This window comes from Pipistrellus kuhlii, unplaced genomic scaffold (genome assembly GCF_014108245.1).
Source record: "Pipistrellus kuhlii isolate mPipKuh1 unplaced genomic scaffold, mPipKuh1.p scaffold_m20_p_8, whole genome shotgun sequence".
NCBI classification, from domain to species: Eukaryota; Metazoa; Chordata; class Mammalia; order Chiroptera; family Vespertilionidae; genus Pipistrellus; species Pipistrellus kuhlii.
The window spans coordinates 6,885,758-6,910,673 of record NW_023425584.1 but is presented as its reverse complement, the minus strand read 5'-3'; the positions used below and the strand labels follow the sequence as shown (position 1 = coordinate 6,910,673).

Genomic DNA, 24,916 nt, shown 5'->3' with positions numbered 1-24,916 from the left:
GATGCATGCAGTAGCAAGACCTAGTTTTAGGGTGTTTCGTTTCTTTATTTAAGTCCCCTGGGCAGGTTGCTCTGGCTTGGACAGAACTGAGAACAAGAGGTTCACCAGCTGGGGCGGGGTTGCTGTTGCCTGCCTTGGCTTGCCTGAGCAGCAGGATGCTTGCCTTGTGTCTCCACTGCTGTCCTGTCTCCTGGCACCACCCTCACTCTCTGAAATCACCTGGCCTGCGGGTTCTGCCATAGCAGAGTCTCTACTAGAGTAAGGCCGGTGTCCTCGGTTACAAAGGCCAGTGGTTAGCAAGGTGTGCTTTAGGAAGGCTACCTGCTTCTTTTGTCTAGGATATCAGCAACATTATCCGAATATGCCCACCGATGTCCAGGAGGTGGGTGGATATGGTTTAATCTCATTTCGAAGAAAGGAAAGTCAATTCATCACAGCTGGACAGCTGCCTCCTCCTCCTCCTCTTTTTTTTTTTATTTACCTCTGCTTTCTCTTATTTTTCTTCTTTCTCCCCTCCTTGTCTTCTCCCTTCTTCCACCAGTTCCTTCTCCTCCTCCTTCTAGAGAAGGAGACACAGTAAGAATTTAAAAAGGGCATGGAAAACTATCTTTGTCTTTTCTCATTTGTTCTATGAGCATTTCCTTACCTTCTCTAAAAACACCTTCAAATACCTGTGGTTTCCATCTCATTCTCACTCCAGCATCAGAACTTACCAGTTCTATCTCTCAGTCCCTCAGGACCCTGCACCTTGATAAGACACTGGGTGACAATTAGAATAATCCAATAACATGAAGCTTTAACCTGTTTTGGAGACATCTATTTCCTCTAGGTCCAGAAAGGAAATTCCTCATGTCATCCCAGGCACCATGGTAGAGTTGTGAGAACAAGATCTTTAGACATATAGCTAGAGCTTCAGGAAATTTGATCATGGGAAGAGCAGTATGGGTAGTTACTCGGTGATCATTGAAGGTGGGGTGCTATGCCTGTATCTTCCCCACAGGGGTGCCTAAGAGAAACCAAATGTGTGTTGGGAGAATGTGTGCAGAAGGGCATGCTTTTCTAAGAGAGTCTGAGAAATGTCTCTGAGAGGTTGTGTGAGCCTGCCTTGATTGCCCATGAAATTGCTCTACTCTAGAAAATTATCAGCCCATGCAAAAAACATATGTATCTTTATCCTGTTATCATAAGAAGACATTTTCAGAATACCCTGCACATTCCCATTTCAACCACTTCTCAAGTTCTATTTTAGTTGTCAGTCCCACTTACTGGCCTACAGACTCCTCAGGAATGGGGACTAAATCGTAGATAGTACTCTGTTCTTAGCATCAAGTTGAGGTACAAACAGATGCTCCATAAATGTCTATTGATGGCCGGCCAGTGTGGTTCAGTGGTTGAGTGTTGACCTATGAACCGGGAGGTCATGGCTCAAGTTGCTGGATCAAGCCCCAGTGGGGGAAGTGCAGGTGGCAACCAATCAATGATTCTCTCTCATCATTGATGTTTCTATCTCTCTCTCTCCCTATCCTTTCTTCTCTGAAATGAATAAAAATATATTTTAAAAAAATAAATATCTGTTGAACCTCTTAAGCATGATTTCTGGTTCATTGTCAGGAAAGATTTCCCATAGATGGGTTGTCAAAGAAGTTGGAATCTGGACCAGAAGGGGTCTGAGAGGTATTCTTATGTGGCATTATTTCGGATCCCTTCAAATCCCTACATGGGAGAGTGGATTCCAATCAAGGTCAGCCACGGGCCATGAGCTGGAATAGAGAGTGACAAAACTGGTGGGGGTAAGATTTATGAAACTTGCCTCTGTGGCTCGGGGCTCTGTCTTCCTGCAAGATAAGAGCTCTGTCCCTTAGACAGGAGTGGTAGTGAGCAGCTCAACTCTGCCTCCCTGCCTTCTGTCCTCTTCACGCACCAGTTCTCAAGACAACACTGTTATCGTGCCAGAAAATACAGCCCAGAGCATTACAGATGTCTGGTACAAGCGGAACCCATATTAATGGTTATTGCTTAAAGAAGAGGCATGCTCAGATCTCTTTACTGTGCTCTGGGGAAATACAATTTTTTACTTTCTTCCAGAGACCTAAAAAGATCAATTGGGTTTGGCCATCTCGAATGAAGGAGGCTTTTTTTTAGAGGTAACCGAAATGACAAGCTTGCCATGACCTGAGACGCAGCCCACAAATACAGATTTCTTAACAATTAATTTCCATCAGGGCGCTGGTAGGTGTATAGTCGCCCAATTTTCAGTTTGTTTGAGGCACAGATAAGTTAGCAACACTATGTGAAGAATTAATGAAAAGGTGTTTTTTGTTTGTTTTAATTTTTATAGATTTTTAGAGAGAGAGAGGAAGGGAGACAGAGAAACAAACATTGATTTGTTGTCCCACTTATTTATGCAGTCATTGGTGGATTCTTGAATGTACCCTGACCAAGAATTGAACCCTCAACCTTAAAATAAATGTTTTATTGTTTTGGCATGGACTCCAGGCTTGCTCCAAAAATCCTAACTTTTTAATGTTTATTGACAATTGACTTATGGTTTAATTTTAATTACCTTAGCTTTTTTTTTTTTTTTTTTTTTTTTAAGAACAGTGATTGAACATCAACCTATGAACCACGATGTCATGGTTTGATTCCCATTCAGGGCACATGCTGGGTTGTGGGCTCAGTCTTCACTGGGAAGCATTCAGAAGGCAGCCGATCAAATATTCTCTCTCATCATTGAGTTTCTATCTCTCTCTCCCTCTCCCTTCTTCTCTGAAATCAAAAAATATATATATATTTAAAAATAAACAAAGATGCTTGGTTTCAAACAGCAAGTAGATTATTACTAAAGCACATAAGAAAACTTTTTGAAAGAAAGCATGATTTCTTTGTAAGATCTCATAATTGAAGCAAACTGAAAATTCATTAAATGACATTGAGGATGGCCAGGAAAAGTTACCATGTTTGCTGTGGTAGAAAATGGCCAGTTTGAAACACTTCCTGAGAGATGCGTGCACCATATCTTAGCTTTCCATACTGCTTACAACTTGGCCAGTGCCCGCCTCAGTCCGGAGCCCTTATTTCCCTTTGTTTTCCACAAAAAGCAAAAGATCCCAAAGCAATCCCGCACCATGCTGACCACGCCTCATACCACATGCTCCTGAAATAAAATAGCCTCTTTGGCCCCTTGAAAAGCACAGCCATCTGTAATCCGTCCAGCTCCCTGCTAGCCAGACCGTCCCTAGCGAGAGACACACTTAAATTGCTTGCCTTTGATGAAAATGAACCTGCTCTCCATGAAGCATCTCTAAGAAAATAAAGTCGGGCCTGATTCCTGCTATGCAAACAGATATATACAGTAACTCCCTGAATCAGCTCTTTCTCGTCGAAAATAGAGCTGCCGCCGTTTATTATGATGTCAGAGAGAAAGCGTGGACGAGAATGCACTTCTGATCATTAAGATCATATCAAGTTTGCAAAGCTTCGTTCCTACTAGGAGATGAAAGTTCCCTGCTGGTGTCGATGCGGAATGCTTGTGAACTGAGCCGAGGAATGGCCATGGAAGTGTAGGGATGAGTTTGAAATTACTTCCTGCACAAATATGCCCATAATACCAGAAGGGAGAGCACCCCAACCCCATGAAAGAAAGAAAGAAAGAAAGAAAGAAAGAAAGAAAGAAAGAAAGAAAGAAAGAAGGAAGGAAGGAAGGAAGGAAGGAAGGAAAGAAGGAAGGAAGGAAGAAAAGCACGAAGCATCTCTTGGAACAGGCAGGTGGTGGATCATATGTTCCCAGGGTGGAGAATGAGCTTCTTGCTTTTAAAAGCAATTGATTTTATAGGGAAATGTGTCAAGAGCCCTGGTTTTCAAAATGATTCTGTTTGTTGAGTGTTGGGGAATAATACATACTACTAATTGCCTGGGAAATAGCTGGACTATTTAACTGGGGTTTCCAGCCATGGTTGGAAGGAAGCTCCTGGGCCTTCAGCCTTTCCCATCACTGATTAATAGCTGTTTTGATGATGTGTCTGATTTAACTCTTCCGGGGGTGAAATCTGCATCCCCTCACTTTGTGTCTAGGGCATCAGCTACCATGTTTTTCAGTTCAAACTCCATGAATGTCTTCAAATAGCAGTGTGACAGGTCTGTTTCAATGGAGCCCGAGTAGCAGATGAGATATAAAATGCCAGAAAATAAACATGTTCCCTGATTTTACTGGCATCCGTGTAGCTGCCCAGGTGCAGAGATTCAGGTAGGGTGCTGAGCGTCCCTGGGGAGGGGTCAGGAGCATGTCCACTGCCACAAGGGGTCATTTTTTGGACGTATAGCAGCTTGTCCCTTGCCCTAATTTCATAGTTGAATGTTTCAATTATGTGTAGATTGGCTGGAGGTAACGTGGAACCTAAGAAAGGAAATTTGCTTTGTGTTTTATTTCTGTCCTCCGTTGTTTCTCCAAGGCGCTAATGTGAATGTGTTTTATTTAGAGAATCTGTGTTTGCTTGCCGTATCGGCCCGGTGGAATAAGCCAGAACCATAGTCTGTGATCAAAGCTAATTGAACCCACCAGTTATGCCTGTTTGCTTCATCACTGAGTCATGCAAGCAAATATCACATGCATAGAATAAGCAGATGCCCCTCTGAGTGTAAGGGGAAGTAGACCTCCTAAATGTAAAATGAGACCGCTCATGCACCTCTTCCTCCAGGAAGCCTTCCCTCATCCATTGGGCCAGGGGTTAGCAAATTCTCTTTCTGCAAATGTCCAGAAAGTAAATATTTTTGGCTTCACCTGTGAGCCACCTATGATCTCTATGACATAGTCTCTTTTGCTCTTACTGCCCTTCAAAAATGTGCAAAACCTTCTTAGTTCAGGAGCTAAATATGGTTTGTGGGCTGTCGTGTGCCGACCCCAAGGCCAAGGCACGTGGCCCTTGCTTCATCACCCTTAGCAGCCTCCACATTGTATGGAAAAGAGCCGAACTGAATTCTAGGAGAGGAGGCCCTAGGATCTTTGCAGGCCTCAGCACTGGCTAGTGCTCATTTTCCAAATATCCAGTGACCTCCACCCTCCAGTTTTATATTCCTCCTGGGAAAACAAGGTCTCTATGGAAACCAGTGATGCAACAATTTGGAGCACAGTGGGTGTCCTTGACAGGCCCTGGCAGCTTGGGCTTCCTGGAATCTAACCCCAAGTTGAGAAACAAGTGTTTATAATGCCTTCTTACAAAGTCCTCCAAATAAGGGAGACCTTGCTCTGGAATTCATTAGCTTCTTATCTGGGGTCTTATTTGTTCTCCTTTAACATGCAACTTTTAATCAACAGAATAGCTTTTTTTCAAAATCAGAACCTAAGAGATGGACAGCAACAGAAAAGGGGATTGGGTAGTGATGGTGCAGAGAAGAGCAGTGGGCCCAGGAGCAGCCCTGAGATTGACATCTGCCAGCCTGGCCTCGGGGAAGGAGATGGGGTAAATGAAGAGAGATGCAGAGCTAGATGAGCGCAGAGCACAATTATGTTTGCTCTTAATAGGTTTTCAGTCATCAATTAAGTGTTGAATTATGCTCATTATGCTCTCTTTAAAAATGCAGCCAAATTTAGCTTCCAATTTCAAAGTATTAGATCTACATATACATCACGGTTAAAATTCAAATAGGCAGGCACTTGCAGGCAGTGAGTTTTGCTTACCTGGAAAGTTCACTCATTTGGACCCCTCCCATATGAATAATATGGGATAGAAAACACCTTGGCCACCCACCTAGCATAAAGAGCAAGATCGATGACCTCAGAGGGCCTGAGCTGGTCCTCCCCTTCCAGCTATGCGAACCAAGGCAAGTCCCTTAACCTCTCTAAACCTCAGTCTCCTCATCTGGGTAATGGGCACCTTCCTGTAGGGTCATGGGAGGGCTAGATAAGATTATCTCGCTTAGATAGTCATACTATTCTGCAGATCAGTAAGTAAACATATGATTGTATACTATTCTGTGGTAAGATAAGTCAAGTTCTTAACACAGAATCCGGCACAAAATGAGTGCTTAAGTAAGCTAGCTATGGCTATTACCATCCTTATCTGTACTGTTTGTGTTGAAGTGTGCAAATGAGTTCAGGGACCACACAGCACGGAAGGTCACTGCGGAAAGGGGAAACTCTGGGAACGCACCTGCGGCTGCACCTTGTAGGAGGTGCTGCTTGACCTGCAGCTCTCAGCGCAGTTCTAGAAGCCAGGCCAGGAGGGAGACAGATTCCCCCAGGGCACATACCACCCCCGGACCACTCCGTGCGGTTAGGTTGGGAAAGGCTGTTTTCTAGTAAAAATCTGCCCACGTAATACTCCATCCGATCGTCCTATACGCTCCCAAATATTTTGAATTCCCGGCGCCCTGTCACATAGTTTTATTGCTAAGCCATGAGAGGAAGGGAGCTGAAAGGGAAGAGCAAAGATTGCGTTTCCTTACCTCAGCAGCCCAGACCCCTCCTCAGGGAAGAGGAAAGATGTCAATTTTCTCTCCTGAAATTATCTTTCAAACTGTTCTGCTTCACACTGCACTCCATCTTATTAGCAAAGTGTGACGGGGTCGGGGGGGGGCGGGGGGGGTGAGAGACAGAGTAACAGTCGTGCCCCTGGGCTGTCGCCTGACCACCAAGGACCTGAAAGGCCTGGCCCCTTCTGGGAAACAGGTCCAGCCACTGATGTAACGCAGTGAAAGGGCTGCTTCCTTCCGAGGGAGACACCGGGACGAGGGAATTTGGCTGGAGCTCCGGGAAACGCCGGGAGCCAGTGGGCAGTGCCCAGACTGGCAGTGTGATCCCTGGGAGGGAAGACAGAGGTAGCTCAGGTAGCTCTGGCCGCTCTGGCTGGGGCTTGCCCACCTGGCAGCCCCTGCCCACCGTCCCCCAAGGCTGTCCCCATTCATTCGGGACGCGGTCCCCACATCGGCTCCACCCGTGCGGCCCAGGCTCTCCGCGCCCGGTGTCTGCATTTTTGGCCGCAGGGCGGCTACTGCAGCGGCTGACCTTGGAGCCTTGGCATATCCTGCGCATTCCGCCAGGCGTGTGTGCAGAAGGCTCTGCCCTTGAATCATCCAGGTAGGCAGAACGATGGGCTTCTTATTGATTCTCCCTGAGACCAGAGGCGAAGGAAAGGGGTGGGGAATAGCAGAGCAATAGATGGCATGTCCGCTGTGTCCTCGTGAGCGATGGTAAGAACGGTCAGAACCCTGGGGACAAGGACAGAGCCAGGGAGAGACGCCGGGAAGGAGAGGGGAGAGCAGACGTGCACCGCTCCCCACACTGAGAGGGAAGCCGGGAGCAGGGAAGGGCAGCGGCTCCAATAAGGCATCCTGAGTGATGTGTCAGCGCCTGCGGCCCCCTGGTCAGATTCTCACTTCCCACACTTTGCTCTGTCGCCTTCCTGGGATGAGCCCTTGGAAGCCAAGGCCACTCTTGCGAGCCCTGACAGTGTTGTCTTTCTCCCTCCCTCCCTCTCCTTTCTGCTAGTTTCCAGCAAGTCAGCGAGGAACCCCAGCGAGAAACCACACCTCGGCTCACAGGTGTGGGTGCTGCTCAGACAGCTGTGCTCATCGCCACACCTGTGTCCCAGGTTAAGCTGTTGCTATTGGAGATCCTGCTCTTCCTTTTCAATCATCCATTTATCAGCAAGTGGGTATTGCTGCACCCCCTCCTCTTCGTGTGACAGACCCTGGCCCTGGGGCTCAGCCCCTCATGCTGGGGGACACATCCCACCTGAGTGTGGTACCCGGGGGTCCTGAGAGAGAGGAGTGAGTGCCACCTGCCGGGGAGGCGCGGGGTCAGGCAGGGGCTCCGGGAGGATGTGGATGAAAAAGATGAGCCGGTGTGTGCTGGCTGCTGGCATTCACAACGCAGGGACCAGAACCAGCCAAGGCATCCTTGCCAGCTCCACCAGTCGCCAGGCCTGTGCTCAACTCTGCTGGCCTTCCCTGCACCCCTGAACCCGCTTTTCCTATAAGCCCATGGCAGACGGGGGGACTGTCTCCGTTTCGCCACTCATGCCCTAGGTAAAACTCATTAGTCAACAGAGCCAAATATCAACAGTACAATGATTGAGATTTTTTTTTGAGCCAAATGTTTTAAACGTAAACTTCTTCTAATGCCACTTCCTTGAAATAGACTCACCCGGGCCGTGGTATTTTGTGAAAGAGCCACACTCAAGGGGCCAAAGAGCTGCATGTGGCTTGCGAGCTGCAGTTTGCCAACTATGGCCCTACCTGGCATGCTGCACTGGTAGTGCCCTTAGCCGTGCCATCTAAGTACTTTGTAAACTTTGTTTCCTCTATATTTTTATTTATTGTTGAAAGAGAGAGAGAGAGAGAGAGAGAGAGAGAGAGAGAGAGATTTCTTGTGCCCCATATTTGCGTGTTCATTCGTTGATTCTTATATGTGCCTTCATCTGGGATCGATCTCCCAACCTTGGCCTCTAGGGACCACCATCTAACCAACTGGGCTGCCCGGCCATGACCCACTTCTTCTTTGACTATGTTGCCCTTTCCCCTCCCAGCATCAACGACCTCTTCTGCTGTTGGAAATCTCACAAGCCAGACAGAAGTTTCTCTTCCCGGGTAGCAATCTCCATTCATGAAAAATGGCCCTGCGCGCAGTCAGGAAGCAGAGCAGGTTGCGAAGCTCCGTAATTTGTTTCCCATCAGCTAATAATCTTATTGTGATGAATAATGGAGCGCCGTTAATGCTTCCACCAGGTTATGGATGGCGCTGAGTGTCGGGAGAGATGCTGCCAGCTCGTGTGGCAAGGCCGATCCTGCTCCTTTCACGGGGCGTCGCTCCTTAAGCACCTTGCACAGATAGCTGAGCTTTAACAGATGATATGCAAATGAACCGAAATACAAAAACTATTAGCCATGTGCTGATGGGATTTTTACACAGAGCTGGATCCCATTTTTGTTGTTCTTTTTTTTTTTTTTTTTTTTTTTTTTTTTTTTTTTTTTTTTTTTCCCGGTGTGCTTTTTAAATTACTTCTTATTGTGGAGAGGATTACAGATCTCCCCCACTTCCTCCCCTTTGCCCCCCTCCACCTGGCTCCCACCACATCCCTGGCCTTCACCACACTATTATCTGTGTCCGGGGTTCTATGCACGTATGCATGTAAGTTCTTTGGTTAATCTCTTCCCACCCCCTCCTTCCCTCTGAGATTCAGCAGTCTGTTCCATGCTTCCATGTCTCTGGACCTATTTTATTTTTTTTATTTTTAAGGGCATGATATATCTGTTGAAAACAGACTTTGAAGATTGAGGGTGGGTTTGCTCCTTGTGTTTGAGAGATTGGCCTCGTTTCTCTCCCAGAAGTGGCTCCTGCCTTTCCTTCCCCAATTAACACCAAATGAGTGTGTTCTATTCTTTGCATTCGTCAAGGCATATGGTTTTTACTATAGACTAGAGGCTGGGTGCTTGAAATTCATGCATGGTGGGGGAAGGGGAGGGTAGGCCTATCTGCCCTCTTTCCCTCCGTGGGTCAGGGTGCACGGGACCCTGGGGCTCATTGCCGGGCGACACTGCCCCAGTGTCCCAGCACTCCAGCCACTATGGGCACCACGTGACAGAGTAATGGTTAATTTGCATATTACCTTTTATTAGATAGGATTTTAAATTATCACACAGTACAATTGCCTTTATTGTGTGCAGTTCTATGAATCCTAACTCATGTATAGATTGTGTAGCCACCACCACTGTTATGACACAGAACAGCCCCATCTTCTCAAAACGCTCCCTCTGCTGCCTTGCATAGTCACACTCTCTCTCAGGTCCCCTCCCCGGCACCCGCTGATCCCTCAGGCCTATCGTTTTGTCCTTTTGAGGCTGTCCTATGAGTGGAATCAGTATGTAACCTTTTGAAACTGACTTGTTCAGTCAGTATGGTGACTTTGAGATGTGCCTGCATTGTTACCGGTATCTGTAGTTGGCCTTTTCATGCCTGCATAGTATTCCATTGTACAGGCTAGCTCTACTCTGCTTGTCTATTCACCTGTTGCAGGGCATCTGGGCTGTCTCTGGCTTTCCGTGATTATGAATAAAGCTGCTATAAACGTTCACGTGTGGTTTGGGGGGAAATACACATTTTTGTTTCATATAGAGTGAATACATGGGGTTGGGATTGTCAGGTGGTGTGGTCAGTGTAACATCATAGGAAACTGTTTTCCAGTGTGACTGTACCATTTAGTATTCCCACCCCAATGCATGAGGATTACACCATGGTATTTTGATTAGAGTTCACATCTGTCAAAAGTATATTCTAGCTCTGGAAGAGTAGCTCAGTTGGTTACAACATCGTCCCAATACACCAGGGTTGCAGGTTCAATACCTGCTCAGGACACTACAAAAATCAGTGAATGACTGCGTAAATAGGTGGAACGACAAATCGACGTTTCTTTTTCTCTCCCCCTCTCTCTCTTTCTCAAATCAATAAAATAACAATAATAACAATATGTTACAGCACAATACTCACTTTTGTCATGTGTTGATTCTGGTTAATTTCACAAGTCATTTATTTTTTAGTGAGACAGTCCTTCAATTTTAAAGTGTATTTTCCTGCTTTTCTCAATTCTATTTATGGTTTCTTCTTTGGTGCCAACTTACCTGTGTTTTAATTAGAAAAGCATAAATAATGGGTCTTTGTGTGGTTCGTGGAATCAGGGTGACTGCTCAGGGTAGATTGGACAATCAGAATAAACCCAAATGGTGAAATCTCTTCTAGTCTTCCACTTCCCTTTTCGCTTTCTGAATCCAATATCTCATCCCCATTATGTGTCCAAGGAAGACCCCAGGCCGTGGGTTCTACGGCGGCTTCAGAGCCCAGAGTGGGGATTCCCCGCGTGGACCTCATAAGGAAAGCAGCATAGCACCAATATTCCCCGTACAAGGTTGGGGACTCCAGCTCGCCGTGTTCTGTTATCTAGAATTAAGCATAAAAGACAGTTGCTAAATAGCACATTCAGCTGAAAACGCAAATGAACCAAATGGTACAGTTTCTCTCCACAGGTAATAATGAACATTTGCACTAATTTCTCTGTGTCCCAGGGTGCATCCTGGTATGCTAACAAAAAGCCTTCTACTCGAGGACATGCATGGATGTAGGCCCAACAGGATAGTGAGTTAGCCTCTTGAGATAAAACTGATAGGGTGAGCGTGGAGAGGTGGGGGAAATAGTCACGTTTAGCTTCAAGATGAAAATTTTTCAGAGCAATGTGTCATAATGGCCCTAGCAAAATTTTTATACATGGTGCTGAAACCTGAATGAAAACATATACGGAAAAGTCAAGCATTCTTATAGTTAACAAGGTGGGGTGGGGTGGGGAGATAGAGTGGAATTTTTATAGCTCAACAAAGAGGTCAACATGAGGTTGTCTGGGAAGAGGTGGCTTAATAGGTGACATTTGAGCCCCGCCACCATGGCTTAATAGCCTCAAAAATTCATGGGACCCAGCAAAGATGCTCAATAATTAATTGTTCAACAAATGAGCATGTGAACCGATGAAGACATGAGTGAAGGAATGAATCAACAAATGATGGGAAATCATTTGCCACAGCGAACTGAGCTCCTGGGTCCCTAGATTTGTGTAAGCAGTTTAATTGGAGAGAAGGAAAAAGACATTTTGTGGGTAGAGGTGTCCTGTCTTTGGATTTCTCCCGGAAAATAAACGTGTATCAGCCAGGACCAGTTTGGCTCAGTGGATAGAGCGTCCGCCTGTGGATTGAAAGGTCCCGGGTTCGATTCCGGTCAAGGGCATGTACCTTGGTTGCGGGCACATCCCCAGTAGGGGTTGTGCAAGAGGCAGCTGATCGATGATTCTCTCCCATCGATGTTTCTAACTCTCTATCCCTCTCTCTTCCTCTCTGTGAAAAATCAATAAAATATATTTTTTTAAAAAAACAAACAAACATGTATCAAGTGGCTACTTGCATGTGACATTGCCAGGCCCTGTACAATGAGAGATCCATAGAAGGAAAACTCTTTCTAATCGTGTGCCATGTATCATTTAGAGAGATGTGTGAAGATTGAATGGGATAAATATGGCCAACTGGAGTTTTTCACTCAAATGTTAGTCCTGGAGCAGAACCACCATCAAATGCCTTATGCTTATCATCATAGCATCAGAAAGCCCTTGAATTTCATCTGATCCTGTCTATCAAGTCTTTCTCAAGGGGGGAGGCACTTTATATATCTTGCTTTTGACTTGCAAACTCTCTGCAGAACTAGCTTTTTCTGTGCCACATCCAGTTGCTTTTTGTATCACCAATTATATATCCATCACTGAGCCAGGATTCACCCTGCTCAGGTAAGTCAGGGGCCTGTTGCAGAGATCCTTGAATACAGCAGATTCACGATGGAAAGCAAACCGCTTCAGGTGACACAGGGCCACCAGAGATCCTGGTAGTCAGGTTTTAGAAGTAAAATGTGTCTATTCCCATGCGGGGAGTGTCAGAGGCCCTGCCATCATTAGTTCTGTGGGGATTTCTGCTTAGATAGCATTGGTTGTCATGTTTCAGTTGCCGCAGGAAGAGGAAAAAATTGCCACCACTTGCATGAGATAGAGCTGTGTTTTGGCAAGGAAGCCACAGCAATGTTTTTTCCTTGAATGTTGGTCAAGTTCAAGCTTTTGAGATTTGTCTCAAATGATACCATGCAATAGCTCCTTTGAAAGACATTTGTTTCTGTTAGAATTTGGACCGTCCTTTGACTCTTTTTAGTTACTGTACTTGTCATTACGTAACTAATTAATCTGATAACCCATCATTGTGTTTGCTAAATGTTCCAGGGGCCAAAGAATTGGGCAGAGAGTAAAATAGCATCCTTGCCTTCAAGATGCTTACTTTCTAGAGCAAAGGGACAATTTTTAATGATGTGATAATGTATGCTTTTGAGGAAAAGAGAAATGTCAAAAGGTGACATTTCAGCATGGCTCAGTGGTTGAAGATTGACCTTTGAACCAGGAAGTCACAGTTCGATTCTTGGTCAGGGCTCATGCTTGGCTTGTGATCTCAGTCTTCAGTGTGAGGCATGCAGGAGCAGCCAATCCATGATTCTCTCTAGTCATTGATGTTTCTATCTCTCCTTCTCTCTTCCTCTCTGAAATCAATTTAAAAAAAATTTTTTTAAGGTGACATTTGAACTGAGTCCTGCACATGTTGAAGGCCTGAGCCACTCAATTATTTGTGCCCCCAGGCCAAGGTCATGGCAAGTGCAAAGGTCCTGAGACAGAAGCCTTCTTGGCCCAGTCTCAGATCCAGCAAAGGCAAGTGAGGATCTGGGCCTTTCATCTCTGTTTCAATGTTTTCATTGAAAACTGGGCTCGAAACTGAATGAAAGAGACAAACCTAGGTGATATTCTGGCCAATCCTACCCGCATCCCAGATTTCAACTGTCTTTGTTGTTGCTTTTCCCTCTGCCTGCAACCTTGTTCCCCCAAACACCAGAATGGTTCTCTCCGTGTTCCCTTCAGGTCTCTGATCAAATACGGTCTTATTGCGAAGCCTTCCCAGACCACACTATTCAAGTGTCAGATAAACAGTGTTAGAGATAGAAATTATTTTCTCTGCTAAATCTGATTATTTCACGAGGGAGATGACTCACTTTCTCTGTTATGGGATTAAGAATGATCCCATTGGAGATGATAAATACCAGAAAATTTCAGTAACCCAAGAAGCCCTGAGAAACAAATTGCTAATTCATGACTTAAACCATCGAAATGTGATGAATAACTCAGGACCTCAGCGAGTTGTGGAACGGTGAAATGCAACGATAGAGCAGCCTGCAGGGTTCATGGACGAGCGTGAGTCAAAGAAACGTAAAGGTGTTGACTACCGTAGGCTTTTCATGCAAAAGGGGGCTCATGTTAAAGAGGAATACAGGGATTCGGCAAGACCCGGGCCTTCTGCAGGCTGATTATCCTAGGGAATAAGAAAATGTATACCAGGTGGAAAGAAAAAAAGCTACTGTGAGGCCCTTCAAATTGCCCACCGTGAGATGGTTTCATTTCAAATGCAAAAAAAAAAAAAAAAAAAAAAAAAAAAGGTGAAAATAAAGAGCAATGATTATCTTCATGTTCTGCAAGACCTCAAGCCCCTATAACTCATTAGCAGGACAAAGGGACCCTTATTCTTAATGGTGCTATTTACCTTTAACATATCTGGCAACAGGGAGTTTTCCAAGTCATTAAATTAATAATCTCTGAATCACGGGGTCTTTTTATTCCTCTCTTCACACTCGCAAGAGAGAATTCGCTTATTTAGGCAAAAATAAATGACATTTTCCAAGTACTTTCTGTTGGAAATGCATTTTCTAAGCACTTCCACTTTAAGCATACTATCTCACTTAACTGTCTTTATCAAGTAGGAATGGTTATTAACCACTTGTGGATGGCAGAGGTAGGTTGGGGGAGAGGGGTGGATTATCTCATCTTTCCCTGCTTAGCCCTGAGTACCCCTGGGTTCATACTACAGAATAAGAAGGGCCGAGAGCAATGTAATCCTGGGCAGGCTTCTTGAGGAAGCTCTCGGATATTTGTTTTCTTGTGTAATTACCTGACTACACATGCATATGTGTGTGCATGTATGTATGCATGCATGCGTGTGTGTGCATGTATGTGTACGTGTATACGTGTGTGTCTGTGTGTTTTGAAGGTAGAAAGGGTTTCCTAAGAATATCTCTAGTACCCCCGATCCATCCCATCACCTCAGCAGTCATTGCCATGAAACCAGATGCAGTTTGAGGTCTGACATTCAGCTGACTTCTGTTTATCGAGTGTGGAGAAACTTTGTTCCCTCGCACTATAAGGTACGGACCATGAGAGATTTGGGGAAAAGGTCACCCAGATAGTAAGTAATTCTGCTGAGCTTTGAAGTGAAAATGCCCCAGGAACCTCTATTCTGCACTTGCCCTTTGACGGGTGTGCACAGGACTAACAAATACTGGACATCAGAACTGGTGCCCGGCTCCTGCTCGTCACAGTCTCATCTGGAATCAAAATAATATTTTATCTTTGTTCCATCATCTCCCTGTGTTCAGGGAAAAGCACTGTGATCATCTCATAGACAGAAAGGAAAAAGTATGAAATACATCCCACGGGAAACCTGAAGGGCTAAAGAAGGCCATCTTGATGGAAGAAAATCCCTCTTCAAGTTTTATTTTAAATATATATATATATAGTTTGGTCTTTGAAAAACATATTGCTTTTCATGGGAAGGGAAATCTCCAAATTTTGCCCAGCCTATTTTACAGTAAGACCTTGGAAAGCTATGCCATGAGCCAGAATGAGGGGGTTTAAATTTTTGATGCAATTCTCTGCTCGGGGAAGTGATAATGCAGCTCAAATAACAGAGAGTATTTTCTGCGACAGCGTAACAATCAACATAATGTCTGGGCGTATTAATAATTTCACTCCTAAACTTCTCGATAGGGAGAGCATGGGCCTTAATAGCATTGGCGAGATCCTTAGGGCAATTGAAAAACCCAAAATCATTACTTTCCGCTGATAGGCTCGCCTCTCCCCGAGGATGCCGCGATACCAGGGGTAATGCAGATTTATTGAAATGCGCCGATAGGCGCTGCTCGAATGAGCTCTGCAATGAAATCTCTTCAGAAGGGCTCCTCTCAAATATTTCAAGTGGTCTTTTTTCGGCTTTGTCATTCGGAAAGGAGCTAAATGGAGTTGACATTGATCTCAAGTGATACTTTCCTGCTGATTTCAGAAAGCAGGAGTGTAAGGAGTACGGGAAAACGATGTGGTACCTATGATTAAAATCCCTCTCTGACCTCTCCTATGTGAGCACTTGCCCTGTTTGGACAGGATGGTCCCAAACCTGCAATCGCTGGTTCTACACCCAGTTCAAGAGCTCCCTCCTCATTCCCTGTCCCCAAGTGTGGGGCTCTCTCTCCAATGGGATTGCAGTTCAAGGTCCAGGATCTCCATGGGACCCTGGAGTGTGCCACAGGTGCTCAGATGGGCATGAATCACCTAACAATCGCCATCTGAAATATTTCCACAGCAGTGGGATCCCAGCCAAAGCTGCTCTGAAGGACTGGCTTCTGGTTGCCGGGGAAAGATGTTTGGGCGTGGTCTGAACGCTGACGTGTTCCCCATCTGAGATCTAGTGTTCCCATCTGTTCCTCCAGCGGGGCTCACAACAGACATCTTCGTTATTAAAAAAAAAAAAAAAAAAAAAAAAAAAAAAAAAAAAGAGGGAATCACCATTTATGTATAATGTTAAGAACGGGCAAATCCACTGCAGACTGAAGGGTCCCAGGTTCAATTCCAGTCAAAGGCACATGCCCAGGTTGTGGGCTCGATCCCCAGTGTGGGGCGAGCAGGAGGCAGCTGATCCATGATTCTCTCTCTCATTGATGTTTCTATCTTTCTCTCCTTTTCCCTTCTTCTCTGAAATTAATAAAAATATTTTTTAAAAAATACGCAAATCGATAGAAACAAAAAGGAGCTGACTATGTGCCAGGAATTTGGGGAAGGAGGGACTAGAGAGAATGTTAATGGGTAAGGGTTTCCTTGAGGAGTGATGAAACATTTTCAAATTGGATAGTGGTGATGGTTGTACAACTTGGTGACTATATTAAAAAGAAAACACTAAAATTTGTAGTTTAGAAAGCTGAACTTTATTACATTTTAGTAAAGCTGTTATAAAGGGGGGGGAGGGGAAAATAGGTGATCAGGCAGAACCAGGAAAAACAGACAGATAATAACAGAAGGGATGAGAGTCGCATTCCCTGTGTCCAGCTGTCTTCCTGTTAAAGGGCCCTCAAAGAGCAATAAGCATTCACTGAATTAAACTGCAGGAAGACCCATCAGATTTCAGCAAACAGCTGGAATGCTCAAAGAACAGAGGCAGAGGCCTGCTCTGACCCTTCTCCCCAGAGGCCCTCCAAAAGTAATCCCTAGGGGTGTAAGTTGTTCACTCACCTGTTTGATCATTCATTCAGTCAGTCATTCATCTACTCACTCATTCAGTCAGTCAGTCAGTCATCCACTGGGTCCTAGTTCTGCGCCAGGCACTGCAGCCTTGCACTGGGGATAGAAAAACAAGAGTGGCAGGCTCCTGGCACTGGATGAGTCCACAATGTAGCAGGAAAGCCCCAAAATAATATGAAACCGTGTGCCAAGGGTCATGCAACAGAGATGTGCCCAGTGTGCACTCGAGAGGGGCACAGGTGTATTACAGTTAAATACAAAATTCAAGAAAGGGAGCATCATTTAACCTCCCTGCACCTCCATTTGCTCATCTTTAAAATGGAGAATAATATTTACTCGGAAGGTTATTACACGTTTTAAATGAGGTAAGAGATGGTGAGTGCTTACCACAGCTGGTCTTACTCGGTGCGGGCTGTTTTGAGATGATGGAAGATGTCCCTCCAAATCCTGTTGTTTTACGAATGCAGGTGGAGCCGTCCACATCTTGGTTTCTGAGCCTGCAAATGATCACTCCTGGTGACTGCAGGCCTAGCAGCGTGGATCTGTGTCCTTGAGAAAGCACTTGGCAGGTTTTCCTCTGAGGTCATATATTTTGTGGAAGCAAGAGAACAACAAATCATGGCTTATGAGTGAGCCCAGCCATTTCCTTCTCTGGCGCTCTGTGCTGGCTGAGAGGGGCCTTCCCATGCAGGATAGTCCCCTGGGCCAGAACTGTGCAGGCGGGCCGAGAATGCACAGGGTTGTGGCCTTGGGCCCGGGGATGAGAAAGGAGACATGACTTGTCCCCTTCTTCATCCTTTCTTCCTTTTTCTCCTCCCTTCTGAAACATGAGAAGAGGCTGCAGCTTGTAACAGTGGCCAGATCTGACAAACACTGCAGACCAGCCAATGCCCCTGCAAAGCCAGCAATGCCATACATTGCTCAATAATCTATATATGTAAAAGGCTAAGCAACCATCCAACTGTCCAGTAGCTATGACGTACACTGACCACCGGGGGGGGGGGGCAGATGCTCAAAGCAGGAACTGCTGAGCAGCGGTCTCTTGGCAGTGGCAGTTCTAGAGTGATGCACCCAGGAACCAAAGAGGAGGGAGCCCAATTGCTTGTAATCCCTCTTGCATTCTGGGACCCCCCAGGGGATGTTGGAGAGCCAGTTTTGGCCCTATCCCCGCAGGCCAGGCCGAGGAACCCCACCTGCCGGAGGGGACCTCCCCTCACTCGGCCGGCTAGGGAGGGATCACAGAAGGTTGGCTTCAGGGCATGTCCGCCCATTTTGCCCAGTCCCACCCCACTGGTCACTACCGGAAACTGCCTGCATTAGTATCTGCACCAGAGGGACTAATTAATTTCTTCTCAAAGTGCATGAATCCGTGCAACAGGACACTAGTCAAAAAGTAAAAACCCATTCCTTAGGGGACAAAACATTCCTTTCCTAAGACAGGGAAGAAGGAAGCAAGCTGAATGTCCAAAGTGCCCAGAACTTAAGAGACAACTCAAGAAATGTCTTTCCATCCTTTTGCAAACACAGGAGAAATCTGGATCTGGACCCACTCCTCCATTTCCTGGTTTTTGGCAAAGTACCTTTTGCCAGAGCAGGAAGGACAGCTGGGACTGAGCTGGGACCCAGCATTCCCTTGTGGCAAACCTAACTGCTGCCCATCCCTCTGTGAGCGAGTACTGCAGCTCAGCTCCAAGGAGGGAGTTTGGGGAGGGCCTCCGGGGAAGGCACAGGAGAGGGACCACACTGCAGGGAGGTGGTTCTGGCCTATTTCTCCCGACTCAGGCAGCACTGGGAGGTGCAGAGATTGGAGGCAGGCAGTTCCCTCCAATTTCTTGCAAGATTTGGTTCTGCCACTTAAGCAAATGTGCAAAGAAGTGGATCAAGCCAGTTTTCCTCTGTATTTGCAAGAGCACGTATGTACCAAGACAGGATCTGATTCTTTGCCTGCGTGAGTGCATCCTGCGGCCTGGTTCTCTGCCTACGGCAGAGTGGGGAAGAGGCTGTGGGGTTGAATAGCAGCTCTACCACTTACTAAGCCATGTAACCTTTGGTGCCTTACTTGACCTCCTGGAACCTCACCTGCTGGATCTGTGAAATGGGGGTGATAACAGAACCTGCCTCACAGGAGTGCACAAGAGTACATTGAAATAATTGATGTCCAGTACTTTGCCCAGGATCAGGCACACAGGGAGAGCTTAAGTCATAGCAGCTATTTCTAATGGGAGTGTTGTGCAGTGATTAACATTGATTACTTTGCTTATGGAAATGAAGCAGGTCTGAATCCCAAGTTTCATTTCCACAGGCTCTTCCAGAGACGCCCTTGAGATTGCCTGTCTCAATGCCTGGGCCACGTCACTTAGCCACTGTGCCCTTCTGCAGACAAGCTGAAGGTGGGGATAGGGTCTAAGGTTGCCCATTTTGCCTCCATATATTGACTTGACCTCACCCTACAAAAAGCTGTCACTCAAAGAGATAGGAAAACAGGGATGCTCCAGGAGGTACACAGCATTTGCCCCAGGGCCTTAGTTATTGTTGCTGTTAATTACTATGATTCATGTTATTAATTATAACACAATAACATATGATAACATTTATTAATAACTTGCCATGTGTCAAGAATTGTCAAGCTTTTAATAGATAGTCTCATTTGATTCTCCCAACAGCCAAATGAGAGAAGTACTATTATTATACCCATTTTCCAGATAATGAAACTGGTTCAGAAAAAAAAAAAAATACAGAACTTTCCAGAGGTCACACAGCTACGGTAGTAGCTGGATGAGCCCGGGTTCACAGCCAACCCCCAGCCTGGTTCTCTGCAACAGACTCTTCTTAGCTGGCACCAAAGACTGTTATTCTTGAAAATCTTCACCTCCGGTTTCCTCTGGCTCCCATTCAAGGTCACATCTGAACAGGGCATCCTAGTGCCGGTTTTCATCAACCAGAGTCTGCAGAGTCTCTGCCAGCAGCATCCCGCATGTAGCATCTTTAAATTGCTGTCAAGAAAGAACTTGCCCCATAGACATGATTTGGTAGAAGGCAGAGAGTTTGTGGTTAATTCATCATCTCAGGGTCTGAGGGGTTGGAAAATTTAAAGACCAACATTTGGCATGGCTTCTTCTAGAATGAGTGAATTATTAGCAGGCAGGCAGGCAGGCCTCGACTTTTATTTCTGTCATACTTTTTATGATCATTTTTAATCTCAGGGGAAAAAATTGGTGTGGACTCTCGAGTAAGACAAAGATGTCTAAGTTCATCCCTGCCCTCTCGCCCACGTCCCTACCCAACTCTACCCCAGCCCCTTGGCAAGGGGAGGCCCAGCCTAAATGCCTCTCTCGGCTATTTATTTAAGAAGATGCAACAACAATGGCCAATTATTAAGAATGTACTCGCTCAGCTCCAAAGAAATCCTTTCTTTATACGTTACTTGCAGTGTGGGTGTGGGCTGTTTCTACAGGCTGTTTGAACACCGCTAGTCTAGGCAACACAAGAGTTGCTACTCCGAGATGTTCCAGTCCCCACGTCTAACTTTGTTGGAATTGATATTGTTACCCAACGAAGAAGCACTGCTTTTCTTTCTTAAGACTCCACTGTCAGCCTACTGACATTTAGGTAGAACAAAGTATGTGAATGACATGCCCATCGAGATAGAAATTTCTGGCAACTCCCCCACAGCAGATCTAAAAACACAGAGGTAGAGGCCGTTCAGGCAAAAGAGACCAAACAAGCAAACAGGGTGCATTAAGTGCATATTCAAATGCTTAGATTGTCCATAGACAGGAGGCACCTTGTCCATGCTTGGATTTATCTTTGCTAGGTGTCTTTCCTGTCCCACCTGGCTTTTCACAAAGAGCCAATACACAGCTCCTTCTCCTTAGGACAAAAGCCACCCAGCCCCTAAAATAAGTCCCAGGTTCTCAGTTCAAGGCATCTCAGGTGCAATATCACAGGTTAGCCCCGCGATGTTAATGGCAGCTGCCTTTCACCTGCGAATGACATACTTATTAGGTTGATACTATGTGAGTATTTAGGTGACATAGTTATTCGTGGCTCAATTGCATTCTTATGTGATTTCATATACATGGGCTAGATTGAAGACCCATTAATAATATGTGCATCAATTAAAACCAAGAAAAGTGTGAAACACAGAGTGGACATGAAGGTTCTGGAATACCATTTCAGTTTCACCATAGGTCAGGGGCCGCCGTTGCCTTGGAGAAGGGCATTGTCACGGGGTTTGTCTTTGTGGAGAGCAGTAAGCATGTTGCTGCCACTGTTTGTATTCCTGGAATAGAAAACCATCCCATTCAGCAAGCACATGGGATGGCTGTAATGAAAACTGATAAAGGCAAGTAGTGCCTGAGATCAGCCGTCGTAGCAGAAGTGTTGTCATGTCAGGGATACGTTATCCACTTAGAATACTAAGGGACCCAAGTTAAACCAGCAGTCAAAAGCACAGATGCCGCCCTAGTGGGTTTGGCTAAGTGTATAGAGCATTGGCCCACCAACTGAAGGGTCCTGGGTTCGAATTTGGTCAAAGGCACGAACCTAGGTTGCAAGTTGGATACCAGCCCTGGTTGGGCGCATGTGGGAGGCAACCAATCTAAGTATTGCTTTCACATCGATGTTTCTCTCTCTCTCTCTCTCTCTCTCTCTCTCTCTCTCTCTCTCTCTCTCTCTCTCTCTCTCCCTTCCTCCCACTCTCCCCACTCTCCAAAAATGAATGGGGGAAAAATATCCTCAGGTGAGGATGTACTAAAAAACAAAGATAACAGGGTTATTCAGGTTGGTGGCAGAGTAGAAAAACCAACTGAGAGTGTTCAGCTCTATCCACTTGCTGCCATGAGAGAATACAGAGTCAATACTTCTGCTCTATTCCTTTTTTATTTTCAAGAGAAGTCAGGAAACTGGAACACTATACAAAATCTTGACTTTGAATTTTTGACAATACCCACCTTGGGGCAGCCAGTTGTGACTTCTCCCCTCGATAGACAAAGTTTACTTCCCCTTCACAAGTCTGCAGCTCCGTCTTGTCCACCCTTTTATTCTACAAGAACTGAACCATGTTCCATGTACATGGTTTTGGGGGGGAACATTCCAGCCATTGTGTAGCATGTCTCACAGTTTCCATTCATACTTCCCCTCTCACTTTTACAGCAGCCCTCCCGGGAATTACTGCTGTTTTCACTGTTTGGCAGATGGGTGTGCTGAGAATTAAAGAAATGAGGTCCCGGGCCCAGGTTCACACATCTTGAAAGTGGCAGACCCATGCCTTGTACCCACTTCTTCAGATTTGACCCCCTCACCATGGCTGGATGCCCGCCCCTCCCCACACAGACACTCCCACATCGCCCTCCATAGACCCCAGTGGTGGCATTTGGCACTCTGCATCGTAATCTCCTTCCCTTCCATCTCCTGTTCCTAATTGAAAAAGATGACTTTTGGATAGATAGATAAATGAGCAGATATAATCAATGTCACAGTGGAAATGAACAACCGTAATGAGGAGACCATCTTCCAACGCAGAGGATGCTGGGTAATTTTTGTGGTTGCTTGCAATAATTTGATTTACTTGAGGCGAAATGGCATGCTGCTCCATAGGAGGGCTGGGTGAGTGGAGAATTATGTATTCTTTCATCCTCCAGATTCTTCTTTCTCCATCTCCCCCAGGAAGCTCTTGGCCTTCTCTGTAGAAGTGCAAAGAGAGCTGAACTCCCCCAGTGAACTGGAAAACGCACCTTCCACTTCATTTGGGACGTGCCAGGTTGGCACTTGCCTCCCCCTCAACGCCCCCCTCACCCCCCAGGGCTGTATCATCAGCAGAAAGAAGGCAACCACAGGAATCCCACCCACACAGAGCGCAGATGGACAGAGAAGGGCCACACAGGCTGGAGTGGGCAGAACAACCTTAGCTCAGGGTGCACAGACAGGAAGCATGCGGGTTTCGGTGTCTCATTTAGTGAATTAAACGCCTCACACAGCCTCTTTGTACTTTGGGAGAGTGTGTGGTCTACAGATCTTGGGGGGCGGGGGGAGGGCAGAAGCAGAAGGAGGTGGAAAGTTAGGGCTTGGGGGCGGGGGAGGGAGGTTCTCACTTGTACGCTGATTCATCTCGCCTTCCTCAGGCAAGTCTCATCATTATCTACCTAATGGAGAATAATGACACCACTTGGATGGGGGTGGGGGTGGGGGTGGGGGTGAGAGAGGCATGAGACTCATTAACTGGGGGGGGGGGGGGGGGGGGAGGGCTTGGACAGTGTCTCCGAAGGACCATGATTACATCATTTCACTCCCTCTTCTCACCTCTTCCCACTACTAGGAGGCACATGCTAAATAACTATATAATAATACATTACTAGACAGAAAATATAATAGCCTGCTAAGGCTATGAAACTCCCTTAAAGATATATTTAAAATGTCACCGGTGCATAATGTAAAACTCGAATTACAGGTTCATTTGGAGGACGCGATTTAAAATCCGTGCAATTGTACAGCAACATTTCCCACCGGGATTGCGTTTTCGTTCTTTTTCTGAACACCAAAAAAAATAAATAAATAAAATCCTCCAAGTCATTTCATTCCAGAGATGCAAACTTGGGGGGATCCCTTTCCTCCGTGTTTTCCTTTCTTGTTTTCATTGGCCAGGATGCTCTGCAAACCTAGTATATTCTTGACACGTTGTCTTTTCCTGGGGATGAGTCTGCAGGCATCAGGGGGCCACGGGACATAGATTACACCTTTTGGAGATGTCACCGGGACACGGAAGGATCCAAGCAGTGGAAATGTGTGTCCAATTGCTAGTTTACATGGCTTGGGCCAACTTCTTAAAGCCAGGACAGCAGGGGCTGAGGATTTCAGAAGATGGCAGGAGCCAAAAATGACAAGGCTGGTCATCTGCAGAGCTGCCAACCCTGGCTGGAAGCTTCAAAACATAAACTCTCTCCCAGGGCACAAATCAAAAGTCATGCTTCCGCAGCCATCAAGACCATCTCATGGGCTCACCTTGTGTGGTGCACCGCTTTCGTTTTCATCCTGCTTAGAATAGCTCATTGTGTGGATGGAGAGTGGGTTGCTCAGGAAACCCTGGGCAGGGTTGTCATATGCGGTCATAGTTAGAAGGCAATTCGTACAGAGTTGGAGTTCTCCTTTGTGTGTGTTTCCCACACGGGAGAGGGATTTCAAGGTTGGGAAGCAGGATGCAGTTTGGAGGCGGAGACCTCAGGGTTCCTCTCTCAGAGGAGAGATGGCATCAACCCGCTGGTGTGAGCAGGCTCCCGGGTGTGTTCATGTTGACTCCTTACAAATAAAAATGTAGCCAAAACTGGTTTGGCTCAGCAGATGGAGCGTCAGCCTGCAGACTGAAGGGTTTCAGGTTCGATTCCGGTCAAGGGCATGTACCTTGGTTGTGGGCACATCCACAGTAGGGAGTGTGCAGGAGGCACCTGATCGATGTTTCTCTGTCACCGATGTTTCTAACTCTGTCCCTCTCCCTTCCTCTCTGTGGAAAAATCAATAAAATATATTTTAAAAATAAAAATATATCCATTTATGTGGAGACACATGTTTTTAGTTCATTGTCAACCTTTTTTTAAAGTGGGAAATTTTATCTAAAAATCTAAGATTGCTAGTTTTCTTAGAAAAACTAGATCTGTTCCTTTAGCCCTAATCCCCACATGGCCACGTGGGCCTGGGCCTGAGTGAGGGCTGTCCCTACCCTCGCTGGTTCACCCCCATCCAACAACTGGCCCATTTCCGGTCCTGCCTGACCCCTACGGTGTTCAAATTTGCTTCTCCATGGCTCAGAGTGTGCCATGTTCTCATTGTCTTTAGAAAGAGGAAGTCGTTTTGAAAGGGCAGGGCGGGGCGAGGATGAGCTCCCAACTCCGCCCCATAGGGCGGAGTTATCCCTAGCCCTCAAAACTCCTGGATGGGGAGAAATTCGCTCTCTTCTGCCATGCTGCCGGCAT

At 46.1% G+C, this 24,916-nt stretch overlaps 1 protein-coding gene across 8 annotated transcripts in view; it reads left to right on the top strand.

Moving 5' to 3' along the window:
* Positions 1-24,916, top strand: part of TENM2 (teneurin transmembrane protein 2) — an 867,288-nt gene that overhangs the window by 576,533 nt on the left and 265,839 nt on the right. The gene's annotated exons all lie outside the window — the stretch shown is intronic.